Source organism: Pseudophryne corroboree, chromosome 10 (genome assembly GCF_028390025.1).
Source record: "Pseudophryne corroboree isolate aPseCor3 chromosome 10, aPseCor3.hap2, whole genome shotgun sequence".
In the NCBI taxonomy this organism is placed as follows: Eukaryota; Metazoa; Chordata; class Amphibia; order Anura; family Myobatrachidae; genus Pseudophryne; species Pseudophryne corroboree.
The window spans coordinates 234,795,762-234,822,747 of record NC_086453.1 but is presented as its reverse complement, the minus strand read 5'-3'; the positions used below and the strand labels follow the sequence as shown (position 1 = coordinate 234,822,747).

Genomic DNA, 26,986 nt, shown 5'->3' with positions numbered 1-26,986 from the left:
CACCGAATTATTTTTGTCGGATTCGGGTGTGTTTTGGATTCGGGTGTTTTTTTCCAAAAACACTAAAAAACAGCTTAAATCATAGAATTTGGGGGTCATTTTGATCCCAAAGTATTATTAACCTCAAAAACCATAATTTACACTCATTTTCAGTCTATTCTGAATACCTCACACCTCACAATATTATTTTTAGTCCTAAAATTTGCACCGAGGTCGCTGTGTGAGTAAGATAAGCGACCCTAGTGGCCGACACAAACACCGGGCCCATCTAGGAGTGGCACTGCAGTGTCACGCAGGATGTCCCTTCCAAAAAACCCTCCCCAAACAGCACATGACGCAAAGAAAAAAAGAGGCGCAATGAGGTAGCTGTGTGAGTAAGATTAGCGACCCTAGTGGCCGACACAAACACCGGGCCCATCTAGGAGAGGCACTGCAGTGTCACGCAGGATGTCCCTTCCAAAAAACCCTCCCCAAACAGCACATGACGCAAAGAAAAAAAGAGGCTTTTTACTGATATTTGGTGTTTTGGATTTGACATGCTCTGTACTATGACATTGGGCATCGGCCTTGGCAGACGACGTTGCTGGCATTTCATCGTCTCGGCCATGACTAGTGGCAGCAGCTTCAGCACGAGGTGGAAGTGGATCTTGATCTTTCCCTAATTTTGGAACCTCAACTTTTTTGTTCTCCATATTTTATAGGCAGAACTAAAAGGCACCTCAGGTAAACAATGGAGATGGATGGATTGGATACTAGTATACAATTATGGACGGACTGCCACGGTTAGGTGGTATAAAAAAACCACGGTTAGGTGGTATATATTATAATAATAATACAATTATGGATGGACGGACTGCCTGCCGACTGCCGACACAGAGGTAGCCACAGCCGTGAACTACCGCACTGTACACTGGTTGATAAAGAGATAGTAGTATACTCGTAACAACTAGTATGACACTATGACGACGGTATAAAGAATGAAAAAAAAACCACGGTTAGGTGGTATATATTATAATAATAATACAATTATGGATGGACGGACTGCCTGCCGACTGCCGACACAGAGGTAGCCACAGCCGTGAACTACCGCACTGTACACTGGTTGATAAAGAGATAGTAGTATACTCGTAACAACTAGTATGACACTATGACGACGGTATAAAGAATGAAAAAAAAACCACGGTTAGGTGGTATATATTATAATAATAATACAATTATGGATGGACGGACTGCCTGCCGACTGCCGACACAGAGGTAGCCACAGCCGTGAACTACCGCACTGTACACTGGTTGATAAAGAGATAGTAGTATACTCGTAACAACTAGTATGACACTATGACGACGGTATAAAGAATGAAAAAAAAACCACAGTTAGGTGGTATATATTATAATAATAATACAATTATGGATGGACGGACTGCCTGCCGACTGCCGACACAGAGGTAGCCACAGCCGTGAACTACCGCACTGTACACTGGTTGATAAAGAGATAGTAGTATACTCGTAACAACTAGTATGACACTATGACGGTATAAAGAATGAAAAAAAAACCACGGTTAGGTGGTATATATTATAATAATAATACAATTATGGATGGACGGACTGCCTGCCGACTGCCGACACAGAGGTAGCCACAGCCGTGAACTACCGCACTGTACACTGGTTGATAAAGAGATAGTAGTATACTCGTAACAATTAGGATGACACTATGACGGTATAAAGAATGAAAAAAAAACCACGGTTAGGTGGTAGGTATATAATAATAAATAATACAATTCTGGTCGGACGGACTGCCTGCCGTGTGCCGACACAGAGGTAGCCACAGCCGTGAACTACCGCACTGTACACTGGTTGATAAAGAGATAGTAGTATACTCGTAACAATTAGGATGACACTATGACGGTATAAAGAATGAAAAAAAAACCACGGTTAGGTGGTAGGTATATAATAATAAATAATACAATTCTGGTCGGACGGACTGCCTGCCGTGTGCCGACACAGAGGTAGCCACAGCCGTGAACTACCGCACTGTACACTGGTTGATAAAGAGATAGTAGTATACTCGTAACAATTAGGATGACACTATGACGGTATAAAGAATGAAAAAAAAACCACGGTTAGGTGGTAGGTATATAATAATAAATAATACAATTCTGGTCGGACGGACTGCCTGCCGTGTGCCGACACAGAGGTAGCCACAGCCGTGAACTACCGCACTGTACACTGGTTGATAAAGAGATAGTAGTATACTCGTAACAATTAGGATGACACTATGACGGTATAAAGAATGAAAAAAAAACCACGGTTAGGTGGTAGGTATATAATAATAAATAATACAATTCTGGTCGGACGGACTGCCTGCCGTGTGCCGACACAGAGGTAGCCACAGCCGTGAACTACCGCACTGTACACTGGTTGATAAAGAGATAGTAGTATACTCGTAACAATTAGGATGACACTATGACGGTATAAAGAATGAAAAAAAAACCACGGTTAGGTGGTAGGTATATAATAATAAATAATACAATTCTGGTCGGACGGACTGCCTGCCGTGTGCCGACACAGAGGTAGCCACAGCCGTGAACTACCGCACTGTACTGTGTCTGCTGCTAATATAGACTGGTTGATATTTAAAGAGATATTAGTAGTATACAACAATACTATACTGGTGGTCAGGCACTGGTCACCACTCCTGCAGCAAAAGTGTGCACTGTTAATTAATATAATTGTACTCCTGGCTCCTGCTAACAACCTGCAGTGCTCCCCAGTCTCCCCCACAATTAATTATAAGCTTTTAATTTATACATTGATGACTGTGCAGCACACTGGGCTGAGCTGAGTGCACACAGACTGAGTCACACTGTGTGACTGACTGTGCTGTGTATCGTTTTTTTTTTCAGGCAGAGAACGGATATAGCAGAGAGAAGTGAACGGATATATTATATTAAATAAAAGTTAACTAGCAACTGCACTGGTCACTGACTGTGGTAAACTAACTCTGTCTGCGACTCTGCACAATCTCTCTCTATCTAATCTATCTATCTCTATTCTAATGGAGAGGACGCCAGACACGTCCTCTCCCTATCAATCTCAATGCACGAGTGAAAATGGCGGCGACGCGCGGCTCCTTATATAGAATCCGAGTCTCGCGATAGAATCCGAGCCTCGCGAGAATCCGACAGCGTCATGATGACGTTCGGGCGCGCTCGGGTTAACCGAGCAAGGCGGGAAGATCCGAGTCGCTCGGACCCGTGGAAAAAAAAGTGAAGTTCGTGCGGGTTCGGATTCAAAGAAACCGAACCCGCTCATCTCTATTTTATAGCTCTGTCCAGTTCCTTCCCTATCTTACTACCCTCCACAGCTCACACTGCTCTCTTCACTGAATTTTTTATTAATTAAAACTCTTTAACATTTTTGGTTAGGGAAAAGATGATCAAGGCCCTGCCCATCCAACAAACTGTCTTCAGTCCAGAGATAACATCAGGAGCAGGGCAAGTAGCTGAGGTGCCTGAGGAGCAGCTCTGGCCCCTATTGGGTGCTAACTGGCCCTCTTAGTGGCTCTCCAGATAAAGTAAGAGAATGTGGCTAGGACTTGGCTTGTGGGGCTTTGCATCCTTCCCATTCAGCATTGTGTGAGACTGAGGAAGTACTAGTAAGAGATTATTTCATATAGACTGTGCAGATCTGCTAGAATGTAGTAGTAATCTACTTTTTGGGGTCAGTCCAGTTAGGTGTGAGGTGTCTAATGTGAGGTGCGATTTGCCGTGTTCTCTGTAAATTTGCATTGCAAATTAATTTTGCAATCTATTTAGAAACTCACATTGAGCCAGTCAGAGTAAAATCGCATTTTTCCGTGTGCTCCTCACTGATGGAAAATCCTTATTTTAAGGTTAAAATGTGAGTACACCATGCAGAACCCCTTGGACACATCCCTCCCCCCCCCCCCCCCACCCCCCACTCCCTACCCCATCCCTTCAATGTCTAATTAGGCAATTATACATTTCCAGTAAGCTTAATCAGTCCAGTAACTACATGTCATTTTTGGGGGTTTAAGAAAAATGGCCTCAAATTACGTCACAATCAACTGTTTTGTTGCTTTATGCATAAAAAAGGCCACAACAGATCAAATGGTAGATTTCTATGGGATCCTGACCACATCCCATGTTAATAAATGTATGCACTTACTTTGGTGTTGTTTTTTGCAGACTTTGGGCAGGTAGTACCCTGGACTCTATATAATACACTATAATAGAGAAGATTCTGAATGGTACACTATGCGATTGTTCTAATGCAGGTTTTTTTTTTTTTTTAAAGTATAACATTTTTTTATTTAAACATTGCTTCATTGTTACAAAATCAGTTGCATTGACATTGAGCAAATACATATGAGTAGCGTTATAACATGGTATTAGACTACTAAATGCTCAGCATCCAATCTTCTTGCATATATTGTACAATCTCAAGAACATCATGTGAAAGAAATGCTGATTAATAGTTTGCACTATAGACCTGCCGGACTAAATATAGTGGAGACATGAGGAGGCCGAGGTCCCGCGACACCCCCAACCCCTAATCCATCATCAACACTGGGGGATCACCGACCGCCATTCTTGTTTCATACCATTCAGTGTGTTTTAGTGAGGATTGGATTCTAGCTCGGAAATCTATCGGAAGAGTGGCCACGTAGCTTTCCCCAATGTTTTAAAAAATTGCTCTACTAATTTGTCCTTTTGCAAGGATGTTTCTATCCAGTGCATCTGAAATATATGGTGCAACTTCCCCTTAAATAATGACAGAGTAGGAGGATTCTTGTCTATCCAGGATTGTAGAATTGCTTTACGTGCTGCTGCACTAATTGCCAATAATAATCGCCTACCCCCCTTCGTCACTCTCTGTCCCGCCGGAATTATTCCAAACAGTGCCCATTCTGCTGTGAAAGGGATATAGTTTACTAGGTGTTCCATAGCGTATTGGCGTACTAGGAGCCAAAAGCGACGAATAAGGGGGCATGACCAGAAACAATGTAATAGGTCTGCTTTTGGGGCGCCACATTTCAAACAATTGTCCGAATCCGTCATTCCCGCCCTATATTGCCTATAAGGGCAGAAGTAAGCTCTGTGTGTTATATTATAAAACATTTCTTGGTATTGTGCTGAGGACAGGAGTTTGCAGGAGTGTAGTAAGTTTTTTAGTAGTATGTCACATGTCAGATTAGGAAAGTCTGATATCCACTTGTTCAATCCCGAATTCGAGTGAGAATAATCTATCTGAGTGCTTAAATGTTTATAGTGTATTGAGAGGGCTCTCTTCGTAGCTGGAGGTGTGCGCAATAGGGCGTCTAGTGTGTTATTCAAGTCCTCTTTTGACAAGGTCCTAAGAACCGAGCAGGTGTAATGTTGCATCTGGAGAAAGGCCAGCGGGTAATCCCGTAGGAACGGGAATCTTTCCTGTGCTTGGGCTGACGTGAGAGGTTTACCAGTGTCCGTGCTAACTAATTGTTTTATGTCTTGCAGACCCTCATCCTGGAACGTCTTAAAGGGGAACCCTGCCTCCCCATGCTGGAAATCAGGATTACCCAGAAATCGTAGAAATAGAGAATTGTGTCTCCCCAAATTTCTGGACCTTCTCAAAGAGTGCCAGAGGCGATATACTGACCATAGAAGAGGGTTATCTTGTAGGTCCCGATCACAATCCCCCTCCAGACAATGGAGGAAGTTTGTTAAGTTTTTAGATTTTAGAAACTGTGTCTCAAGTTGTGTGTTTGCATACGTGTCTGTGTCATTTAACCAATCTCTCAAAAACCTCAATAAAGACGCTTGGTTATACAATAAAATGTTGGGGAAGTTGATTCCACCGTTAGATTTTGGTTGCTGTAATTTAAGCATGGCAATACGAGCTCTTTTGCCTTTCCAAATAAACTGTCGGAACAATTTAGTTATATGGGATATGTCTGATCTACTAAGCAATATTGGGAGGGATTGTAAAACGTATAGTAATCGCGGGAATGTACACATTTTTATCAATGCTGCTCTCCCTAGATATGAGAGCATTAAATGATTCCAACTTTCAAGCTCCTTTGTAATGAGAGTTATTGTCGTCTTGACATTCAGCCTATACAGTTCCGAGGGATATTTCGCAAGGTTAATGCCTAAATATGTTATGGATGTGTTAGCCCATTTTATAGGGATTCGTTTCCCCCATCTCGGGCACTTTATCCCATGTTTCAGGTAGAGTCCTATTGATTTTGAAAGATTAACCTGAAAGCCCGATATTTGTCCAAAGTTGTCCAATAAAGCTAATATATTTTGTAAAGAATCTTTAGGGTTCCCAACATAAACCAACACATCATCTGCGAATGCCGACAGTTTAATTTCTTTATCCCCAATTGGGATACCCTTATAGGTCATTGTATTCTGTAGTATTCGGAATAGGGGGTCTATGGATAAGTTAAATAAAAGGGGCGACAGGGGGCATCCCTGTCTTGTACCCCTCCGCATCGTAATCCGTGGGCCCCGTTTGCCATTGACCAGTAAAGAGGTCGTTGGAGCGGTATAGAGATATTTAATAATATTTACAAAATTCTCTGTAAATCCTCTGTGATGCAGTACTGTGAACAGGTGTTGCCAGGACACAGTGTCAAAGGCCTTGTGTGTGTCTAGGCTTAAAAGCATGTAGTCTGAATCAGGGGCATTTCTGGACGCCACCGTCGCCGCAATGGCTGTCCTAATTGCCTTAACTGAGTGGCGGCCACGTACAAATCCGTATTGGTGCTCCGTCAGCAAATCTGGGAGGATTATTTGTAATCTATTTGCCAATATTTTTGTGAAAATTTTAAAGTCGGAGTTTAAAAGGGAGATGGGTCTATAGGAATCCGCTAACATTGGATCTTTGTCTGGTTTAAGAATAAGGGTGGTGTATGCTTGAGAGAATGTCGGATATACTGGGTGTTCCCTATATATCTTATTATAGAGTTCCAATAGTGTCGGCAGGAGTTCCTGTTGCATTAGTTTATAATAAGACCCAGTAAACCCATCGGGTCCCGGTGATTTATTTGGTTGTAGTGTTTTTATGACTGCTTTAATTTCGTCTTCCCGGATGTCCCCCTCTAAAGCTTCTTTCTGCTCTGTGCTAAGTGTCGGTAAATTTGCCTGTGTCAACAAAGCCCTCTGCAGGTCTTCCCGTGGGGCGATAGGATTATATAATTCTGTATAAAATTCACTGAGGTGCGCCAAGATGTCAGAAGTTTTAGTGTGTGCTATATTCCTAGTGTTATCTTTTAAAGCCGCAATAAAGGAACGTTTCCTCCTAGCTTTTGACATAGTGGCCAGCAACTTTCCAGTTTTATTTCCCCATTTATAATAGTGGAACTTAGTAAAGTCTAGACGCTGTTGTGCCTGGGCCGTTAAGAAGGCATCCAATAATTTCCTATCCCTTATATATGTCTCCAAAAGTGTCTCAGAGGGGCTAGTTTTGTAGGTGTTAAAGCTTTGTGACATAGCTGCGTACAGTGCATGGTATTGTTTAGTACTTTCTTTGCGTTTTTTAGCTACGTATCCGATTATGTGACCTCGTAGCACCGCCTTCGACGTTTCCCAGAACAGCACCGAGTTGTTCTAATGCAGGTTTTAAATATATCCATAGCTCAGCACAAATGGTTAAATCATAGTGCACGAGGTACTAATTAAGTCACCTGTGGCCAAGCATGGATATACTGTTAAAACCTGGACCGTTAGTGCTCCTTGAGGACTGAGTTTGAGAACCACTGTTGTAATGGTTTCCATATGATTCCCTCCATGATATCATTTGGTAGGTCTGGAAAACCACAGAAAACAGGTGCATCCCACCATAAATCATCTTATTAAACTATCAGAATCAGTATTCTCTTTAGAAGTTATGTTTAATAGAATGACGTTAACTTTTTGTTTTATTTGCACTGTTTGGATATATTTCCTATTCCAGAGAGTGGACATTAACGCATTAATTAGTGCAATTATTCCATCTATGTACAGTACAGTATGTGACATTTTATGAGTACAGTATGTAATAGTATGCATTTCCATTTTTCACCCAAGCATGTATAGTTTTTGTTGTTGTTTAATAATATTATTTTATATGAGCAAATGTGTTTAATTATAAAATATAGTGGATTTTTTTTCTAGTACATGTATACTAATTAGACATCTGTAGCATAGCAAATTCTGTATTTGTGATAACATTTTAACAAATAAAAAAACCGTTTTTTTTTATTTGGAGTACTTTCTTAAAATTGGTAGAAATCCAGAAAAAAAAGGTTCTCTGTTTATTTCAGCTGTTCTTGCAGTATTACGGGGCATATACAATGACTTTATGACAAATGTCAAGATTATGGTGAGTCAGCAGTCAGATTTAAAGCAGAAATGTTTTTAAGGCAAAAGCAGGTAGGTTTTGCCATAGAAAAAAACTGCCATTTGATATCTGACTAAGGGCCCCAATACATCTACAGTATGATGTGTTTTTCCAAACCTACATTGTTTGATCGTACTGTAAATAACTTTTTAAACAAACACATCATTTGTTTAATTTTAATATTACCTAAAAGCAATACAAAAAAATCACCCCCAAAAATATTTTATATCTACAGTAGATAGTTATTTTGTATGCGACCACTTTGCCTTCAGCTTACAATCACTTTTACCTTTAGTTTACCTACAGAATAACAAATTAAACCTGTCATCATATGATCCAAGCATTCATTTATTATTATAAATCAGTAGTTCTCACACTCTGTCCTCAGGACCCCATGCAGTTCACGTTTTCCAGGTCACCCGGCAGGTGCACTGTGTGTCACCAACTGTGGCATTTTAAAAATCCACAGGTGACCTGGAAAACATGAACTGTGTGGGGTCCTGAGGACCGAGTTTGAGAAACCTGTGTTATAAATGAACGAATTATACTCTTGTGGATAAAGAAAACCACAATAAAACCACAACAATCCGTCAGGTAATAGCGGAAATTAACCATGTTAAAAATGCTTGGTTTGCCAATCCCGACCATCAGGGGACCGGGCCATTGCCCCAAATGCACTGGTGATGTATGGTGGCCTTAATTCAATGAAATCTCAGCACTTTTAAAAAGCCGCAATTACATACATACAGCTCTGTGGATAATAGTGAATTATTTGTAAAACACACCGTAGACCGTGTAAGCCCTGGTCACTAATACCCCTTTCAGTCCGCCACCTATGAACACGGGTTACTGGCACATGAGCACGCATACCCGTGTTTGTGTGCGGTCTGAAAGGTGCAAGGGTTGAAATACCAGGTCAAGTTAACCCGGTATTTCGACCCTGGTCATGAGCAGGGTTGAACTCGTGTTCAACCCGGATCACTGTGTGATGTGAACAAGAGCCGGTTTGATGCAACCCTTTTCCCGTTCACAATATGCTGGGTTGCAGACAGCTGCTGGGGGCGCCTGAGGCAGGTGGCACACTGGGTGCTACCGTGTCAGGCTCCCGGGTGCGACCGGTCTAAAAGGTGTTTAATAAAGGTTGATGGTGACTGTATGCTTTTATAGGTGTTAGGTGTATTAAACTGCTATAGTGTATATATATATATATATATATATATATATATATAGTTATAGAAATGGGTAATTAACCATAGATAGGGATAGTGCAGGTGGCGTGTGAGCCGCAGATCCACACCCCCATCTTCGTCATCCTGGGGGCTTGTCCATCACTCCCGGACTTGTTGGGCAGCGCCAGCCTCTCCTGGAGTTGGCACAGAATCTGTGGAATGCAAAGTAGAAACATTAGAGTTTCCTCTCCAACCTACACCCCCCCCTCCCCCTCCAGCCTGCAGGACACTGCAGCCCGCGGGTGGATTTCGGGACAGCTGGGAGGTATGCAATGTGTGAGGGCCCCCGGGACGGCCACCCCTGTCGCTCCTCCCTTAATCCAGCCATGACCTCACCTCCCACAATTTCACAATCTATTGATGGCACTACAATGTCCTCTAGCCCCCAAGTGCACTGTCTTGGCGTAATCCTTGACTCCTCTGTCTCCTTAAAACTATACAGTCACCACCTCTCACAAACCTGATGTTTTCATCTCAAAAAATCAGGACCTTTCTCACCAAGGATTCTACTAAGACCCTTATCCACTCACTGTTCATCTCCAAACTGGACTACTGTAATAATCTCCTATCTAGTAACCTTGACAAATGCCTCTCTCCACACTAATCTGCTGCAGCCCGCCTCATCTTCCTCACCAAATGCACTACATCCACCTCCCTTCCCCTACAAGCAAAGTACTTCACTGGCTTCCCTTCCCTTTCAGAATCCAATTCAAGCTTCTCACACTCACTTTCAAAGCCCTCGCCCACTTCTCTCACATTTACATCTCTGACCTTATCTCCCTTTACACTCCCACCCGCTAAAGCACCCCACCTCTCATGCCTACTGATTACTTCCTCCCACTCCTACCTCCAAGATTTTTCACGTGCTGCTTCCTTTCTCTGGAATTCCCTACCTCTCCCTCTCAGATTCTCCACCTCTCTACAAAACTTCAAGTGGATGTGTCGATTGACGGAGACAGACATGCAAAATTTATTAACATTACATGCATGGTCCTGGTTACATTACACTGAAGCCTTTTATGCCCACCTTCATTGTGTAAAAGAGATCCAATAGAATATTTTTACAAATATACAGTAACTCTAACTATTATACAGTACTGTCCAAAAGTTTTAAGCGTGTGTGGAAAACATGCTGCAAAGTAAGAACGCTTTCAAAAATAGTTGTGTAAATAGTTTATTTTTATCAATTAACAAAATGCAAAGTGAATGAACAAAAGAGAAATCTAACTCAAATCAATATTTGCTGTGACTGATCTTTGCCTTCAAAACAGCATCAATTCTTCTAGGTACACTTGCACACAGTTTTTGAAGGAACTTGGCAGGGAAGTTGTTCCAAACATCTTGGAGAACTAACCACGGATCTTCTGTGGATGCAGGCTTGCTCAAATCCTTCTGTCTCTTCATTTAATCCCAGACAGACTCAATGATGTTGGTGGGGCCATGTTGCCCTATTAGTGTATCATTTTATTGTAACTACGGTATCTATAAACCTTCAATAACAAAACAAAAAAAGGGTTGGAAACAAAACAAGTCTACTGTGATTCTTCAGTCACTGCTTACATCAAAATGTGTTTTTTGTGACAATTTCACAAAAAAAAAAAATAATGGGGTCGATGCAGGGGTGGTAGCAATTAGTGATGAGCGGGTTCGGATCCTCGGGATCCGAACCCCCCCCCCCCCCGTACTTCACCTTTTTTTGCACAGGTCCGAGCAACTCGGATCCTCCCGCCTTGCTCGGTTAACCCGAGCGCGCCCGAACGTCATCATCCAGCGGTCGGATTCTCGCGAGATTCGTATTCTATATAAGGAGCCGCGCGTCGCCGCCATTTTTCACTCGTGCATTGGAGATGATCGTGAGAGGACGTGGCTGGCGTCCTCTCAGTTTCTATGTTCTGTGGGCTGCAAATATCTGTGCTCAGTGTGCTGCAAATATCTGTGCTCAGTGTGCTGCAAATATCTACGTTCTCTGCCTGAAAAACGCTCCATATCTGACTGTGCTCAGTGTGCTGCAAATATCTGTGCTCAGTGTGCTAATTGCTTTATTGTGGGGACTGGGGACCAGCAGTATTATATAGTAGGAGGACAGTGCAGAGTTTTGCTGGGGTTCACTACGATATGCCGGCGGTCGGGCTCCCGGCGACCAGCATACCGGCGCCGGGAGCCCGAACGCCGGCTTACCGACAGTGTGGCGAGCGCAAATGAGCCCCTTGCGGGCTTGCTGCGCTCACCACGCTACGGGTGCCACGCTGTTTTATTCTCCCTCCAGGGGGGTCGTGGACCCCCACGAGGGAGAATAAGTGTCGGGATCCCGGCGCCGGTAAACTGTGCGTCGGGATCCCGTCAGTCGGCATACTGAAGACCACCCGTTTTGCTGACCAGTGACCACCAGTATTATACGTTCTCTGCCTGAAAAACACTCCATATCTGTGCTGCATTGTAGTATATAGTGGGAGGACAGTGCAGAATTTTGCTGACCACCAGTATAACTATATATATATAGCAGTACGGTACAGTAGTCCACTGCTCTACCTCTGTGTCGTCAAGTATACTATCCCATCCATACCTGTGGTGCATTTCAGTTTTGCACAGTTTGCTGACCACCAGTATATAATATGTAGCAGTACGGTACAGTAGGCCACTGCTCTACCTACCTCTGTGTCGTCAAGTATACTATCCATCCATACCTGGGGTGCATTTCAGTTTTGCACAGTTTGCTGACCACCAGTATATAATATATAGCAGTACGGTACAGTAGGCCACTGCTCTACCTACCTCTGTGTCGTCAAGTATACTATCCATCCATACCTGTGGTGCATTTCAGTTTTGCACAGTTTGCTGACCACCAGTATATATAATATATAGCAGCACGGTACAGTAGGCCACTGCTCTACCTACCTCTGTGTCGTCAAGTATACTATCCATCCATACCTGTGGTGCATTTCAGTTTTGCACAGTTTGCTGACCACCAATATATAATATATAGCAGTACGGTACAGTAGGCATACCGCTGTGTGAGTAGCCATCAATTTCTTTTTTAATAGACCATGCTGGAGTTCATTTTGGATTTATTGTGATTTTTGCTTGATTTTTTAACTTGGTTTAAACCTTTCTGGTATTAACCATTGAAAGACTGGCGGGAATCTTTTTAGGAATTTTTAAAAAAAAAACCTTTGTTTGCGGATTTTGCACATGTTTTATCTGTTTGGTGGAATTCTGTTTGGAACAATAAACTGTATTATGGATTGTATGGAATAAGAAGAGTCTCCTGAGTCCAATTGTGTAACGGTTGAGAAAGCTATCAAGGCTATAAAGAAACCCAGATGAGAATTGGTCCACACCTTCACTCGTGAGTTGGGGTACGCCAATGAGAAGTGGTGGGTGTTCTAAAGATACCTTGATAGGAGTCACCCCAGTTTTTCTTGTGTGAGTCAGGGGTACGTTTTGGCTTTATTCCTCCACCATTGTGAAGGGTAGATGCACAGTGCACCCAGCAAATATGACATAAGCATACTACATGATCACGGTGTAGGTTACCCACATTTTATGTTATTGCACACAAAAGTGGGGTCATTTGAAATACTACACATTGTTTGTTTGTTTTATCTTTACAAACCCTATGAGACCGTCTTTTGCTGAGAAGTCACATCAAGACCTACATTGAACACTTAAAGATACCTTGATAGGAGTCATCGAGTTTCTTCTCATGTGAGTTGGGGTACGACTCTCTGTCTTTTTATTTCAACATTTCTGATTGCCTGCTTGATATAAAGTCTGGACATTTGTCAACATCGGTTTACGATTGAAAAAGATACCTTTATGGATACATCTCACCCCCGTACAGTGTGAGTGGGGGTACGCAGATCATTCCCTTCTAGCTTAGTTGAAATACACCTAGGGAAGCAATCTGTATCGTTTCCATAGGTCTCCCTTGTTCCCTTTTCCTATGCGCCAAAGGATTCAACTGACTCGCCCCTCTTTTCTTGTACATGTTGTTGGATAATAGGTGAAATCCAGTTTTGAGTCAGTGGTTTCCATAGGCAGCATTTCCCTTGCGCCGTCGTTTGTATGTGTTACAGTAACACCTTTTTTTACCACTGCTCTACCTACCTCTGTGTCGTCAAGTATACTATCCATCCATACCTGGGGTGCATTTCAGTTTTGCACAGTTTGCTGACCACCAATATATAATATATAGCAGTACGGTACAGTAGGCCACTGCTGTACCTACCTCTGTGTCGTCAAGTATACTATCCATCCATACCTGTGGTGCATTTCAGTTTTGCACAGTTTGCTGATCACCAATATATAATATATAGCAGTACGGTACAGAAGGCCACTGCTCTACCTACCTCTGTGTCGTCAAGTATACTATCCATCCATACCTGTGGTGCATTTCAGTTTTGCACAGTTTGCTGACCACCAGTATATAATATATAGCAGTACGGTACAGAAGGCCACTGCTCTACCTACCTCTGTGTCGTCAAGTATACTATCCATCCATACCTGTGGTGCATTTCAGTTTTGCACAGTTTGCTGACCACCAGTATATATAATATATAGCAGTACGGTACAGTAGGCCACTGCTCTACCTACCTCTGTGTCGTCAAGTATACTATCCATCCATACCTGTGGTGCATTTCAGTTTTGCACAGTTTGCTGACCACCAGTATATAATATATAGCAGTACAGTACAGTAGGCTACTGCTCTACCTACCTCTGTGTCGTCAAGTATACTATCCATCCATACCTGTGGTGCATTTCAGTTTTGCACAGTTTGCTGACCACCAGTATATAATATATAGCAGTACAGTACAGAAGGCCACTGCTCTACCTACCTGTGTATCGTCAAGTATACTATCCATCCATACCTGTGGTGCATTTCAGTTTTTGTGCGCAGTATATATAGTAGTAGGCCATTGCTATTGATAAATATATTACTGGCATATAATTCCACACATTAAAAAATGGAGAACAAAAATGTGGAGGGTAAAATAGGGAAAGATCAAGATCCACTTCCACCTCATGCTGAAGCTGCTGCCACTAGTTATGGCCGAGACGATGAAATGCCATCAACGTCGTCTGCCAAGGCCGATGCCCAATGTCATAGTAGAGAGCATGTAAAATCCAAAAAACAAAAGTTCAGTAAAATGACCCAAAAATCAAAATTAAAATCGTCTGAGGAGAAGCGTAAACTTGCCAATATGCCATTTACGACACGGAGTGGCAAGGAACGGCTGAGGCCCTGGCCTATGTTCATGGCTAGTGGTTCAGCTTCACATGAGGATGGAAGCACTCATCCTCCTGCTAGAAAACTTAAAAGACTTAAGATGGCAAAAGCACAGCAAAGAACTGTGGGGGTAATTCTGAGTTGATCGCAGCAGGAATTATGTTAGCAATTGGGCAAAACCATGTGCACTGCAGGGGAGGCAGATATAACATGTGCAGAGAGAGTTAAATTTGGGTAGGTTATTTTGTTTCTGTGCAGGCTAAATACTGGCTGCTTTATTTTTACGATACAATTTAGATTGCAGATTGAACACACCCCACCCAAATCTAACTCTCTCTGCACATATTATATCTGCCTCCCCTGCAGTGCACATGGTTTTGCCCAATTGCTAAAAAAATTCCTGCTGCGATCAACTCAGAATTACCCCCTGTGCGTTCTTCTAAATCACAAATACCCAAGGAGAGTCCAATTGTGTCGGTTGCGATGCCTGACCTTCCCAACACTGGACGGGAAGAGGTGGCGCCTTCCACCATTTGCACGCCCCCTGCAAGTGCTGGAAGGAGCACCCGCAGTCCAGTTCCTGATAGTCAAATTGAAGATGTCAGTGTTGAAGTACACCAGGATGAGGATATGGGTGTTGCTGGCGCTGGGGAGGAAATTGACAAGGAGGATTCTGATGGTGAGGTGGTTTGTTTAAGTCAGGCACCCGGGGAGACACCTGTTGTCCGTGGGACGAATATGGCCATTGACATGCCTGGTCAAAATACAAAAAAAATCAGCTCTTCGGTGTGGAATTATTTCAACAGAAATGCGGACAACTGGTGTCAAGCCATGTGTTGCCTTTGTCAAGCTGTAATAAGTAGGGGTAAGGACGTTAACCACCTAGGAACATCCTCCCTTATACGTCACCTGGAGCGCATTCATCAGAAGTCATTGACAAGTTCAAAAACTTTGGGTGACAGCGGAAGCAGTCCACTGCCAACAAAATCCCTTCCTCTTGTAACCAAGCTCCTGCAAATCACCCCACCAACTCCCTCAGTGTCAATTTCCTCCTTAGACAGGAAAGCCAATAGTCCTGCAGGCCATGTCACTGTCAAGTCTGACGAGTCCTCTCCTGCCTGGGATTCCTCCGATGCATCCTTGAGTGTAACGCCTACTGCTGCTGGCGCTGCTGTTGTTGCTGCTGGGAGTCGATCGTCATCCCAGAGGGGAAGTCGGAAGACCACTTGTACTACTTCCAGTAAGCAATTGACTGTCCAACAGTCCTTTGCGAGGAAGATGAAATATCACAGCAGTCATCCTGCTGCAAAGCGGATAACTCAGGCCTTGGCAGCCTGGGTGGTGAGAAACGTGTTTCCGGTATCCACCGTTAATTCACAGAGAACTAGAGAATTGATTGAGGTACTGTGTCCCCGGTACCAAATACCATCTAGGTTCCATTTCTTTAGGCAGGCGATACCGAAAATGTACACAGACGTCAGAAAAAGAGTCACCAGTGTCCTAAAAAATGCAGTTGTACCCAATGTCCACTTAACCACGGACATGTGGACAAGTGGAGCAGGGCAGACTCAGGACTTTATGACTGTGACAGCCCACTGGGTAGATCAGTGGCGTGCGGTGAGGTCAGTGGCTGGTGAGGCACTACAGCCATAATGTCCGCCGAATCTGCCGATGACCCCTACCGCCGCCGAGCCAATGCCCGCTACTGCCCCTGAGTCGATCCCCGCTGCCACTGCCACTGGCTTACAAACTCGGCCACCATAAACTGACCCATCCCTCCGCCACTAATTTGCATCTCACTCCGATGCTGCCAATGCCCGCTGCCTGACTGCTCATCATACTTGTGATATATTGTACATTTTTATAGAAAAAAAATGAGTGTTTGGTACTGGGAAGGGAGTGGGAGGAGGACATGAATGCAATTCTGTTGTCCAGGGCTTCCATTAACTTAATGGAGAAGGGTCTGAATGGGTTAAAAAATGTAAAAAAAAAATGCGTGAGGTCCCCCCTCCTAAGTATAACCAGCCTCGGGCTCTTTGAGCCGGTCCTGGTTGTTTAAATACTGGGGAAAAATTGGACAGGGGTTCCCCGTATTTAGACAACCAGCACCGGGCTCTTAGTCCGGTCCTGGTTCCAAAAATACGGGGGACAAAAGATGTAGGGGTCCCCCGTATTTTTAAAACCAGCACCGGGCTCCACTAGCCAGGGACATAATGCCACAGCCGGGGGACACATTTACGTAGGTCCCTGCGGCCATGGCATTACCCCCCCAACTAGTCACCACTGGCCGGGGTTCCCTGGAGGAGTGGGGACCCCTTAAATCAAGGGGTCCCCCCCCCCTCCAGGCACCCAAGGGCCAGGGGTGAAGCCCGAGGCTGTCCCCAGCACCCCTGGGCGGTGGGTGCCAGGCTGATAATCATGAGTGTTAAAAAAAGAATATTGTTTTTTGTTGTGGAACTACAAGGCCCAGAAAGCCTCCCCCGCTTGCTGGTACTTGGAGAACCTCAAGTACCAGCATTCGGGGAAATAAGGGGCTCGCTGGTACTTGTAGTTCTACAACAACAAAAATACCCAAATAAAAACACAACACACACACCGTGAAAGTAAAATTTTATTATAACACACTTACACGCTCACACATACTTACCTACATCCCACGCCGAGAATCACGTCCACTTGTCCAATAGAATCCTATAGCGGACCTGTAAAAAATGAGAGATTACTTACCTACATCCCACGCCGAGAATCACGTCCACTTGTCCAGCAGAATCAGAATACAAAACAGGTACCTGTAACAGTGAATGAAAATAAGGAGAGAGAGAGAGAGAGAGAGAGAATAGCCGCACAAGAGAGAGGCTCACTTGTCGCTCTGGCCCGTTGCTTAGTAACGGGACGCCTGGCAACAACAAGCAGTCTGAGCGGAGGCTGTACAGACGGGATATGGAGGCGGACGGCTGCAGAGACGGATGGGATCTGGAGGCGGCAGGCCCAGTGGAGAGGTGAGCACTGCGGGGACATTTTACACAAAACAAATAGAAAACTAACTCACCCCTCACTCCTGCTTCAGCCCCGACACTCCAACGCCGGTCACAGCTGCCGGGTCCCGCCGCCTCTTCCGCCTCCAGCGTCGCGTGGGTGATTGGGCAGCAGATCCAGCACTTGATCCGCTGCCCAATCACAGGTGCCTCGCTGACATGGGGGTGGTGTCCCTGTCAGCGAGGCACTTCTTTCAGTGCCGCTTTCCCTATCTATTTGAATGGGCTTATACAGCCCAGTGCTTGGCCCCGCCCCCCGCTCTGCCCCGTTCTCATTATCCACGGGAGGCACTGCTATCAGTGCCTCCCAAATGCATTTACATGCATCAAATTATTACAATTAAATAAAGAAGATACTTATGACACAGACTATGTGTCATAAGTATCTTCATTGTATGATTGTAATAATTAATCACAGGGGAGGCACTGCCTCCCCTGACTGCACGTCCCTGGGGTAGATGTATTGCCTCCCGCAGCAAGAACAGCAGCGGTGGCACCAGTAGCAGCATCTCGCAAACGCCAACTCGTTCCTAGGCAGGCTACTCTTTGTATCACCGCTTTCCATAAAAGGCACACAGCTGACAACCTCTTACGGAAACTGAGGAACATCATCGCAGAATGGCTTACCCCAATTGGACTCTCCTGGGGATTTGTGACATCGGACAACGCCACCAATATTGTGCGTGCATTACATCTGGGCAAATTCCAGCACGTCCCATGTTTTGCACATACATTGAATTTGGTGGTGCAGAATTATTTAAAAAACGACAGGGGCATGCAAGAGATGCTGTCGGTGGCCCGAAGAATTGCGGGCCACTTTCGGCATTCAGCCACCGCGTGCCGAAGACTGGAACACCAGCAAACACTCCTTAACCTGCCCTGCCATCATCTGAAGCAAGAGGTGGTAACGAGGTGGAATTCAACCCTCTATATGCTTCAGAGGATGGAGGAGCAGCAAAAGGCCATTCAAGTCTATACAGCTACCTACGATATAGGCAAAGGAGGGGGAATGCACCTGACGCAGTGAAGAATGATTTCAACGTTGTGCAAGGTTCTGCAACCCTTTGAACTTGCCACACGTGAAGTCAGTTCAGACACTGCCAGCCTGAGTCAGGTTATTCCCCTCATCAGGCTTTTGCAGAAGAATCTGGAGAGATTGAAGGAGGAGCTAAAACAGAGCGATTCCGCTAGGCATGTGGGACTTGAGGATGGAGCCCTTAATTCGCTTAACCAGGATTCACGGGTGGTCAATCTGTTGAAATCAGAGCACTACATTTTGGCCACCGTGCTCGATCCTAGATTTAAAACCTACGTTGTATCTCTCTTTCCGGCAGACACAAGTCTGCAGAGGTTCAAAGACCTGCTGGTGAGAAAATTGTCAAGTCAAGCGGAACGTGACCCGTCAACAGCTCCTCCTTCACATTCTCCCGCAACTGGGGCTGCGAGGAAAAGGCTAAGAATTCCGAGCCCACCCGCTGGCGGTGATGCAGGGCAGTCTGGAGCGAGTGCTGACATCTGGTCCGGACTGAAGGACCTGCCAACGATTACTGACATGTCGTCTACTGTCACTGCATATGCTTCTGTCACCATTGAAAGAATGGTGGAGGATTATATGAGTGACCGCATCCAAGTAGGCACGTCAGACAGTCCGTACGTTTACTGGCAGGAAAAAGAGGCAATTTGGAGGCCCTTGCACAAACTGGCTTTATTTTACCTAAGTTGCCCCCCCTCCAGTGTGTACTCCGAAAGAGTGTTTAGTGCAGCCGCTCCCCTTGTCAGTAATCGGCGTACGAGGTTACTTCCAGAAAATGTGGAGAAGATGATGTTCATCAAAATGAATTATAATCAATTCCTCCGTGGAGACATTCACCAGCAATTACCTCCAGAAAGTACACAGGGACCTGAGATGGTGGATTCCAGTGGAGACGAATTAATAATCTGTGAGGAGGGGAATGTACACAGTGAAAGGGGTGAGGAATCGGACGATGAGGAGGAGGTGGACATCTTGCCTCTGTAGAGCCAGTTTGTGCAAGGAGAGATTGATTGCTTCTTTTTTGGTGGGGGCCCAAACCAACCAGTCATTTCAGTCACAGTTGTGTGGCAGACCCTGTCGCTGAAATGATGGGTTTGTTAAAGTGTGCATGTCCTGTTTATACAACATAAGGGTGGGTGGGAGGGCCCAAGGACAAATCCATCTTGCACCTCTTTTTTCTTTCATTTTTCTTTGCATCATGTGCTGTTTGGGGACTATTTTTTGAAGTGCCATCCTGTCTGACACTGCAGTGCCACTCCTAGATGGGCCAGGTGTTTGTGTCGGCCACTTGGGTCGCTTAGCTTAGTCACACAGCTACCTCATTGCGCCTCTTTTTTTCTTTGCATCATGTGCTGTATGGGGACTATTTTTTTAATCTGCCATCCTGTCTGACACTGCAGTGCCACTCCTAGATGGGCCAGGTGTTTGTGTCGGCCACTTGGGTCGCTTAGCTTAGTCACACAGCTACCTTATTGCGCCTCTTTTTTTCTTTGCATCATGTGCTGTTTGGGGACAATTTTTTTAATCTGCCATCCTGTCTGACACTGCAGTGCCACTCCTAGATGGGCCAGGTGTTTGTGTCGGCCACTTGGGTCGCTTAGCTTAGTCACACAGCTACCTCATTGCGCCTCTTTTTTTCTTTGCATCATGTGCTGTTTGGGGACTATTTTTTTGAAGTGCCATCCTGTCTGACACTGCAGTGCCACTCCTAGATGGGCCAGGTGTTTGTGTCGGCCACTTGGGTCGCTTAGCTTAGTCATCCAGCGACCTCGGTGCAAATTTTAGGACTAAAAATAATATTGTGAGGTGTGAGGTGTTCAGAATAGACTGGAAATGAGTGTAAATTATGGTTATTGAGGTTAATAATACTATGGGATCAAAATGACCCCCAAATTCTATGATTTAAGCTGTTTTTCAGGGTTTTTTTGTAAAAAAACACCCGAATCCAAAACACACCCGAATCCGACAAAAAAATTTCAGGGAGGTTTTGCCAAAACGCGTCCGAATCCAAAACACGGCAGCGGAACCGAATCCAAAACCAAAACACAAAACCCGAAAAATTTCCGGTGCACATCACTAGTAGCAATATGGTGTAAATGACCATAAAGTGCTTATTTCTGAACATACACAAAGCAGTACACCAGTATACTCCAGTACTCCATCCGCAGGATATGCATCTAGTTTACATGTCATCATTATCAATATCCATCTCCACCCACACTGTAGCAGGTGCAAAAAATCACCTCCTAACAGATGTATATGCACATAATTGCTGGTCTGAATGTGCCTTATTTGCATGATCATGCCCTTTGCCTGTGTGAGAGCACCCTGTCACATCCACATTCTGCCTCTAGTAACATAGGGGGAAAAGTAATAGAGTTAAAAAAATTTGTGAGTTTTCTCGAAAACTTGCATCAAATCTCAGTGCAAGTTTGATGCAAGAATCTACCAAAACTTGCAGCATGTAATAGTCTGTGAGTTACAAGATGCCTATGTTACTCACATGTGATTCCATGCAGGTTAGCTGGTGTGAAAACCCATGAAAGACTCAATTCACAAAGCAAGTTACATGACATGTGGCGTGTTGGCTTTAAAAATAGTGTAGTCATTTGCAGGGCCATAACTAGGGTGATGCAGACAGTGCCGTTGCACATAGTACTCATGCCCTGTGGGTGCCCACTGCCTAGCACCCGTGGCAATGTATAATAGTAGCAGTGCACCTGGCTCCTTCTCTGCTGGGTGCACCACTACTAATAAACATTACAGCAGGCAGTTGTGCTGCCTGTCCTGTATGCCCCATCCCCTCCCCCAGCTCTCCCAGCTCCCATAATCCAGTCCCACAGTGTCCTGTGCCCAGGAGCTGTTCCGTCAGCATTGGTTGGTCGGAGCAATATATAATAGAGACATCACTTACAGCCTCAGACTGTGACAGGAGTCAAACAGCAGTGCATCACAGCAGTAGTAGTGCACCCCTGTTCTGCCCTTAGTCATTTGATTAGTGCTGCTGCAGACTGCATCATTTATGAATGAAATCACATCATGATTTACTAGTGGTCTGAGAAAGGCATAAGGAGGGGATTTGGGTAATTATTAATAGCCAAATTCTAATGTGAATAAGTGACACTACTGTGTGGCATTATGTGTATAAGAGCTACGACTATGTGGCACAATATGTATAAGGGGTACTACTGTATGGCATGATGTGAATAAGGGGCTCTACTGTGTGGCATAATATGTATAAGTGATACTACTGTGTGGTTTAATGTGAATAAGGGAGACTACTGTGGTATAACATGAATAAGGGGCACTACTGTGGTGTAACATGAATAATGGGTACTACTGTGTGGTGTAATGTGAATAAGGGACACTACTGTGTGCTGTATTGTGAATAAGGGACACTACTGTGTGGTGTAATGTGAGTAAGGGACACTAATGTGTGCTGTAATGTGAATAAGGGACACTACTGTGGTGAAATGTGAATAAGGGGCATTACTGTGGTATAACATGGATAAGGGGCACTACTGTGGTATAACATGAACAAGGGATACTACTGTGTGGTGTAATGTGAATAAGGGACACTACTGTGTGCTGTAATGTGAATAAGATTGAAGTAATGTATAACATCATTTGAATTGGGGTACTATTGTGTGGCTACTCCCCTTCTCAGTGGGGCATCGGCCCATTTTTGAGCATGTCTTAGGCACATGCTGTCCTTGTTTAGCATATTGGGATAGGGCAGTAATGATCTTTCTGGCACAGGGCATCAAAATGTCTAGTTACATCTCTGGTCATTGGTCTTTCAAAGTCACATGATTTTGACCTTATTTGCCCTATAAAAGTTTCACTTTTGCAGTCTCTGATTCTTGGTTTTCTGAAGTTGGTGACAGGTGTAGCAGAATGTTGGTCAGTGCAGGACGGCTTCTAGAAAGAAGATGAAGGGTCAAGTGAGCAGTGAGTAGGAGGAGAATTTTGTGTTTGAGACCCCAGTTAGTGGAGAGTGAACAGGAGAATGAGGAGAAACAGGAGGTAGAGAGAAAGACTGCAATGTGTGCCCTAGGCAAGACAAAAACATGGGCACAATGTGTGCTACTTTTATGAGGAAAACTGTGCACTGGTGCAAGCAATTGTGCCAGTGCATGAGAGGCTGCTAGGGGCAGAGGCACACCTTACATCCCCTGCCCACAAGAAGGCTTTATAACAGGCGGTATGTGATGAAGTTAATGATGTGAGTTCCTGCAAGCGCTGTGTGGAGAACTGTAAAAAGCTCTTCTCAGATGTCGAGAGGGTTCTCAAATCTAAAATGGCAAAGGAGCTCCATGACAGCCGGAAAATAGGGGGTGGCTTAATGGTCCAGACCCACTTCCCTTCCTTTGAGGAGGAGCTCAAGCAAGTTATTTAAGCTCAAATTCTTTCAGACAGCCATATTGAGGACACACTACATCCATCCAACAAAACAGCAGCTGGTGAGTAAGGAAAAAAAAAAATGTTTAAAGTGTTTAAACATAATTAATTCTAAATATATTGTATGATTTTGTCATCAATTTCATAAACATATACTGTAACTCTAGAGCCACAGCAGAGGAACTGCCATTTGCAAATGCATACAATGTTGTTCAGAAATACAGCTTTCAGTATTATAGTAATAGCAAAGGCAACAGCCATATTCATCAGTAGAACTGCACAAGAATATGGCACCTCCAAAAGGTGATGCACCCAAACTGCTGCTGATGATGATGATGATGAAGTTAGTAAGTACTATAAAAAATGTTTAGAAAGACAAGTTCAATCAGCCCATGGGTTTGTAGGCATGTACAATTTACGCGATAGTTCAGACAGTAACATTGTGACATTTATCCAAACAGCCGTTCAGCAATATAAAGACCCATTTAAAGTATATGGACAAACATGATTAATTGCATGTACTTACCTCTTTTCAGGAACTTCTCAAGCAATTCCACCAACATCATCACCAATTGTCATTGAAGATATTGGCAGGCCAGAGCACATCAACCTCACGGAGGTAGATCCAGCAGAGCCTGCAGACAACGCAGCACAAGGCACCATTGCAGACACAGGATTGACAGCAGCCCACAGCCCCACCAATCCCAACTGAAGATGTATTACAGTCACTGGATACCTTTAGAAAGATGCAGATCAAGTTTATAAAGGTGCAATCCATACAACTAAGTAGCATCGCTACACAGTTATGGAACATTTCCCACATTATTAGAGTGGCACAAGGTACCAGAATCAGAATGGCAGCAAATCTAGATCGCCGTATGTCAGACCAGACCCAGGCAATTAGGGCTCAAACAGAGGCTCTACTCAGCCTGCAAAGACAGCACCTGGCCCTAATTGGCTGCTGTTAGTACATGCACTGCTAGCAGCCAAATACCCCCCACCCCCTCCACCAACCTCAGCTCCCAACAATCCCTCTAGGCACAGTGTATGCACACATGGTGGTTGGCTTAAAGACCTAGGTAGGGGCAGACATACTGTACAACCCAGTCCAAAGAAAACTTAGTCTTTATTCATGTTGAATATAACATTTTGGTCTTGTAATTTGTCAGTTTAGTAAATTTGTTTGCAAAAAAAAAATCAATTTTGTCTGTTTATATTTTAGAAATGAACTGAAATGTGTCTGCATATATTTTGTAAAAACTAAAGCTGGGTACACACTAGGCAATAAGTCATATGTATGAGCCAAATCGGAACGACAAATCATCCACATCAGCCAGTGTGTATGCACTATCGCGTACCCTTGTGCATTGTTTGTCTCATCTTCTGACTGCAATGCAGACTGACCAAAAGATATCATGAACGTTTTTAAGGAAATCATCAAGTGTGTATGCGCTACAGAAAGGGGAACAATATGTCATTCCGACCTGGCCAATGTTGATGTCTCTTCAGATATTCCTAATGATGAAGTAGAGAAAAAACACTTTGTTAAACCAACCAAAACAAAGTAGAGCAGTAAGGCAATGAACAGTGTTCATCAGATATAAACCAAGCATCACTATTTTGATGGCTCAGATGGCTCCTCAATATATGCCAGTATGTCCCCAAGATCAGACCGATCTTGTCCCAGGACAATGCTGTGTAGCATATAGCAGCTAGTAACAATGTCACCAACTTTCTTTGGGTCATATAGCAGAATTCCACCCAACCTATCCAAACAGCGGAACCTGCTCTTCAAAAGGTCAAAGGTAACATTGTGTATGACGATGTGAGCAGCAATGTATTTATGTTGAGCCACTCCATGTGGCTTAGAAAGTGGTGTCATGAGCAAGGTTTTTCACCCATATCCCAAATCACCTCAGGGATTTAGAGAGGGAAAATTAAAAAAAAATTAACTGTATAGTATAGCCTTTACATTCACTACATAAAACACCAGGCATGTTTAAAGAGTTAAACATAATAAAACAGTAATAGGGCAACTTGTAAGTTTCTCTAACGTCCTAGTGGATGCTGGGAACTCCGAAAGGACCATGGGGAATAGCGGGCTCCGAAGGAGGCTGGGCACTCTAGAAAGATTTAGGACTACCTGGTGTGCACTGGCTCCTCCCACTATGACCCTCCTCCAAGCCTCAGTTAGATTTTGTGCCCGGCCGAGGTTGGATGCACACTAGGGGCTCTCCTGAGCTCTTAGAAGAAAGATAGTCTTAGGTTTATTATTTTCAGTGAGACCTGCTGGCAACAGGCTCACTGCAGCGAGGGACTAAGGGGAGAAGAAGCGAACTCGCCTGCTTGCAGCCGGATTGGGCTTCTTAGGCTACTGGACACCATTAGCTCCAGAGGGATCGACCGCAGGCCCAGCCTTGATGTTCGGTCCCGGAGCCGCGCCGCCGTCCCCCTTGCAGAGCCAGAAGCAAGAAGATGGTCCGGAAAATCGGCGGCATGAAGACATCAGTCTTCACCAAGGTAGCGCACAGCACTGCAGCTGTGCGCCATTGCTCCTCTCACACTTCACACTCCGGTCACTGAGGGTGCAGGGCGCTGGGGGGGGGCGCCCTGAGGCAGCAATAAAAACACCTTGGCTGGCAAAAATACCTCAATATATAGCCCCAGGGGCTATATATGAGGTAAATACCCCTGCCAGATTCCATAAAAAAGCGGGAGAATAGGCGTGGGAAAAGGTGCGGAGCTATCTCCCTCAGCACACTGGGCGCCATTTTTCCCTCACAGTTCCGCTGGAAGGAAGCTCCCTGGCTCTCCCCTGCAGACTACTCTACAGAAAAGGGTAAAAAAGAGAGAGGGGGGGCATTTAATTTGGCGCAGTATATATTTTATATTAAAAAGCAGCTATAAGGGACATAACTCAGTTAGTCCCTGCCTTATATAGCGCTCTGGTGTGTGCTGGCATACTCTCACTCTGTCCCCCCAAAGGGCTTTTGTGGGTCCTGTCCTCTATATTGAGCATTCCCTGTGTGTGTGGAGTGTGTCGGTACGGCTGTGTCGACATGTTTGATGAGGATAATGAGGTGGAGGCGGAGCAGATGCCTTTAGAAGGGATGTCACCCCCTGGGGGGCAGACACCTGAGTGGATGTGCTTATGGAAGGAAATGAGTGCACGTATAGACTCATTACATAAGAAATTTGACGACATGCCGACTGCGGGACAGCCGAGTTCTCAGCTCGTGCCTGTCCAGGTGTCTCAAAAGTCTTCAGGGGCTCTGAAACGCCCGCTATCTCAGATGGCACAAGTAGATGTCGACACGGATACTGACATCAGTGTCGACGACGAGGAGTCAAATTTAATGCCCATTAAGGCCATTCACTGCATGATTGAGGCAATGAAAGAGGTGTTAAATATCTCTGATTTACATCCAGGTACCACAAAAAAGGGTATTATGTTTGGGGAGAAAAAACTACCTGTAGTTTTTCCCCCGTCAGATGAATTAAATGAAGTGTGTGAAGAAGCGTGGGCTTCCCCTGATAAGAAATTGGCAATTCCTAAGAAGGTACTAATGGCATTCCCTTTCCCGCCAGAGGATAGGTTACGTTGGGAAACACCTCCTAGAGTGGATAAAGCGCTCACACGTTTGTCTAAAAAGGTGGCACTACCGTCTCAGGATAC

General features: G+C 44.5%; 1 protein-coding gene across 2 annotated transcripts in view; it reads left to right on the top strand.

Moving 5' to 3' along the window:
* TNFRSF18 (TNF receptor superfamily member 18) overlaps positions 1 to 8,088 on the top strand; it is a 98,201-nt gene extending 90,113 nt beyond the window's left edge. For both annotated transcript variants that reach the window (XM_063943168.1, XM_063943167.1), the window contains one exon: positions 5,514 to 8,088. The gene's annotated coding sequence lies outside the window, so the exon portion shown is untranslated. The remainder of the gene's footprint in view (positions 1 to 5,513) is intronic.
* The last annotated feature ends 18,898 nt before the right edge of the window (positions 8,089 to 26,986 follow it).